Source organism: Trachurus japonicus, chromosome 1 (genome assembly GCF_045865225.1).
Source record: "Trachurus japonicus isolate A0001 chromosome 1, Traja_1.0".
In the NCBI taxonomy this organism is placed as follows: Eukaryota; Metazoa; Chordata; class Actinopteri; order Carangiformes; family Carangidae; genus Trachurus; species Trachurus japonicus.
The window spans coordinates 30,452,935-30,457,232 of NC_140907.1; the positions used below are offsets into that span (position 1 = coordinate 30,452,935).

At 39.4% G+C, this 4,298-nt stretch overlaps 1 long non-coding RNA gene across 1 annotated transcript; it reads left to right on the forward strand.

Annotated features, from left to right (window-relative positions):
- Window positions 1-539: 539 nt before the first annotated feature.
- On the forward strand, window positions 540-3,651 carry LOC146992219 (uncharacterized). The gene is made up of 3 exons (XR_015037195.1): window positions 540-613; window positions 937-1,089; window positions 3,523-3,651. It is a non-coding gene; the product is annotated as an uncharacterized LOC146992219 (long non-coding RNA).
- The last annotated feature ends 647 nt before the right edge of the window (window positions 3,652-4,298 follow it).

Here is a 4,298-nt window from a genome sequence, read left to right on the forward strand (position 1 = left end):
GAAGTGAGACCATATCATTCACTATTCTCTGCTCCATTGCTCTTATTTGACATTTTTCTGCTGCTGCAGCTTTGATTTGGTGGCAGGATTATTTCATTATCTGGCCCTAAAGAGGATATTTGTGTGGCTGTGCAGGAGTGATGGGGGATAATGAATGAGGCTGATTATTTGTGGATGGTTGTTGGACAGGTATAAGACAACACACAGGCCTTATCTTATTTTATATTTATTTATTTCTTCTTTTATTAGCCTGCCGACAGTGACAATGACTGTGGTGTTACTGTATAGAAATGTTATTACTCTGCAGCTCTGGCTGGAGCCTGATGGTCTGCCTCATCTGCCTTTATGAATGGTTTTTTATTAAATTATGCTCAAGTTGAGCCATTAACAAAAATACTATAAATCTTTATCTTATTTTTCACAGCTTCTGTTTCTGCTTCTCACCAATAAAATTCACTTTTTCTTTTCTTTTCTTTTTTTGTTTTACAGCCTCTGGCCTGAAAATCATCAGTGAATGGGGCCTTTGAAACCATAAGATGGAATTTTCTCGTGTGCATGCGTTCGTTCCCGTTCATGTGTTCGCTCTGTTTGTACAGTTCTGTATGTTTTTACAGTAAGTGCATGTGCGTGTGTGTCGCGTGGTGTGGCCTCTCTGTGTGTGTATATGTGTATATGTGTGTGCGTGTATGTGTGTATGTGTGTATGTGTGTGTGTTATGGTTGGACGGTCGTCACAGGCTCATGAACTGGACGTGATCCATGCTGGTGCGTACAGTATGTTTACACACGGTACAGTCAGTGTTTATGTGTGTGTCTGCATGTGAGTGTGACTGTATGTGTATATGTGTGTGTGTGTGTGTGTGTGTGTATACTAACCATGACCCATAGTGTATGTGTGTGCATGCGTGTGTGAGTGTGTGTGTTTTCTTTCCTCCAGAAAACGAGGGGAGGTGAGCCGAGAGTTGAGCCCCAGTTCGGAGCTCCTCTGCTGGGGTGGCCCGGCCCGGCGGCGTCCCACAGGGCCCGTGGCTCCGGGTCTGACCTGCAGAACGTTCCAGATCTGTGGAGATGCAGCATCCGTGGAGGACAGGTCTGTGTGTGTCTGTGTGTGCATGTGTGTGTGTGTGTGTGTGTGTGTGTGTGTGTGTTTGTGCGACTCTGTGATTGGCCTGACAATCTGCTTATTGATGTACTGGTTAATGATGTTCCCAGAATGACACAGACAAAGACAGATGAAGAAGTAGATGATGATGATGATGATGCAGGGCCGTAATAACCATTGCGGGGGGGGGGACACATCCCATCTCAAAATGTCCCCCTCAATATATAGCTAGCTGATTAAAGCAGAAGTAAGCGGAGTATTTGTGTTAATATAAGTCTTAAATAGTTATATCTTCCGATAGCGATCACTTATATAGAGTGTTTGGACCGAAACACGGGTCTGTCAGTCACTCTGCTCTGCTGTAAGCCGAGGAGAAAACATTCCTTGTATCCTACAACCTTTATCCAATGAGGAGAGAGAACGACATAAAGGGGCGGTCCTCTCTGTGTGTGCAGCCAAGGGATGCGCGTGAATGTGGTGACGTAGGGACGAGGGCGGGGACTGGTAACTCCATCGGCTGACAATAAGTTAGCCAAAACGACCGGATCGCTTACTTCTGCTTTAAAAAACAAAAAATAAAAAAAGGATCCCATGTGTTAGCGAATTTACCGTACTTTCTGGACTATAGAGCGCACCTGAATATAAGCCACACCATCTAAATTTTAAAAGAAAATACATATATAGGCCGCACTTGAATGTAAGCCGCAGGTTTTATGAGGTATTTACACAGAAAGACAGTAGGGAACTGTGCAAGTCCGCTCGCTTTTCTGCTGTTTTGGTCACGCTCCTCTCGCCCATGTGCATTTGTTTACAACGAAGCCGGCGAAAAATCAATAAATGGAGCGGTGGATAACGTTACATGACATATACGATGTTACGGCGTGTGTGTTTGTGTAGTTTTAACCGTCATGAACAAAAGATTACGGGTTATGGAGCGTGTTTGTGTTGTGGTGTGCAGAGACAAGAGCTGGGACACCGGGGTGGGGAAAGAAGTAGCGGCTTATAGTCCAGAAAGTACGGTATATATACAGTATATATATAGAAAGAGATAGATTTGGTCCCTCCCAATGTTGACTCCATGGTTACGGCCTTGTGATGATGAGTAGGAGAAGGAGGTTATATTCATTACAATAATAATCTGCTACACACACTCATACAAAGCAAATAATTTTTGTTTTCTTTTGCATTCCTAAGTTTCTTTGTGCGTATTGTGATGTGTTTTTCAACTGACCACACTTTTATAATCATGAGCCTCAGCCAAACTGTGAGTAAACATGTCAACGAAAAGACAGTTTTCAATTATTAATCTGCCTTCACTGTCAAAATATGTTCGTAAAAACGTTATAAATAACACATCTGAACACAAAACAATCAAATAAAAATAAACCAATAAATAAAATACGATATAAATAATTATGAAAACAAGCTCCTACCTATACAGTCCTCTCTTTTGGATACATCAGTGTGAATCTCAACCTCAGTTTTTTTCTGGACGTCCCTTTTGGGCAGAAGTTGCACGGCCCCAGAGAGAAGAGAAAATATTCTGCTTAAATGAGGTTTTGTTTAATTACAGGCTCCTTTTTCTCTTCCACAGGCGACCTCTCACATCAGAGAGAAAAAACACACACAGGTGTAATTAATAATATTAATTTATGCTACTTCCCATTCAGGTTCTCCAGTTCAGATGAAATATGAACACCGGCTCAACGCGGCTTATTAAAACACTTAAATGGAAATGAGCCGTTGTTAGCGTCATTAGTTCCACCTGTGCTTTTCCTGTTGTGACAAACCTAAACGTGTCCTGTGGAAGAAGAAAAAAGGCCTTTTATTATTATTATGGGTATTTACCAAATAATCCTGGATTCACTTTAATTAGTCCGTGCATTTGCATCGAAAATAACTGAAAGTAATCATCCTCCTTCAAATACATTCAAATCACATTTCATTAATTATCACACATTATTATAATTAGTTTAAAGTAACTGTTCAGTTGATGGAATAAGTAACCAGTTCCTTCAGGTGCAATAAAACACTATAAAAATAGTAATACAAGAGTCCAGCATGTATTATAAGACAAATGTATTTATTGGACTGAATCTGCAGCATGTTCGTGTTGTAGCAGAGTTCACAAATTCATTTTAGACTTATGTACAATAAATAATCTTAATATGAAAAAAACAATGGCTCTGGTTAAAAAGAAAAGTAAAGAAAAGTGAAAAGTCGTGAATATATGTTAATTTCAACAGTACAAAGTTTAACTTTATAGTTTAAAGTAAATAAACTCACTGTACAGCTGATTGATTGTTTTAGTGCTGATAGTCAGTAGATTATTCAAATTGATAAGAAAACACATTTTCTGCAAAAATCTTCTTAATTATTCATATTTATAACCATTCTTATTTTTATTTATACTAATAACAGAGAGCGAGGAGGGAAAGTTGAGGACGACTTACAGCAACAAGCTGCATCACCACCGGCTCCTCTACGTCAATCATCATTTTGCTGATTACAGATTCTTAAGTATGAGCTTTGTATTTGTTATATTTAACAACAGGTTTAAAACTATTGGGTTTTAGATTGTTGACGAAATAAAAGTTGAATTAAATACTTTATTTTTCAGATATTAAAATTGACATTTTCTCTAATTCTCTGGTTTTTATACTGAAACTAAAATAAGACCGATAATGAAAATAATTATCAGTTTCAGTTTCAGTTTTTTTCTTTTTTGGGGGTACAGACTTTGTTTTTGTTCTTTACAGCCAGGTCAGTTCAGCGGTTCAACCCCAAGTTACCCTCCGATGGCTGATCAATCAGTATGGATCCTCATACATGAACATGTGAGTGAATGGGTGGATGTGGAAAGTGTTGTGAAATGCACTGGGTGGTTGAAGACAAGGACTACAGTAATACGCTCCACATCACCATCATTTTAACCCCTTAAACCAGTGGTTCCCAACCTCGTGACCCCATTTTGACATCACAAATTTCTGGCGACCCCTGATCACGTGCAGTCATGTGATCGCGGTCGTCAATCATGCGCCAGCTCAGATATTTTTGCATTTTACTTGAACTCGATTTTATATTTGAGAAAGTGAAAGTATAGAATACAGTTGTTTAAAGCAGAAGAAAGCGATCCGGTTGTTTTGGCTAACTTCTTGTCAGCCGATGTGATGTGTGAATGAAAAACAGCAAAGACA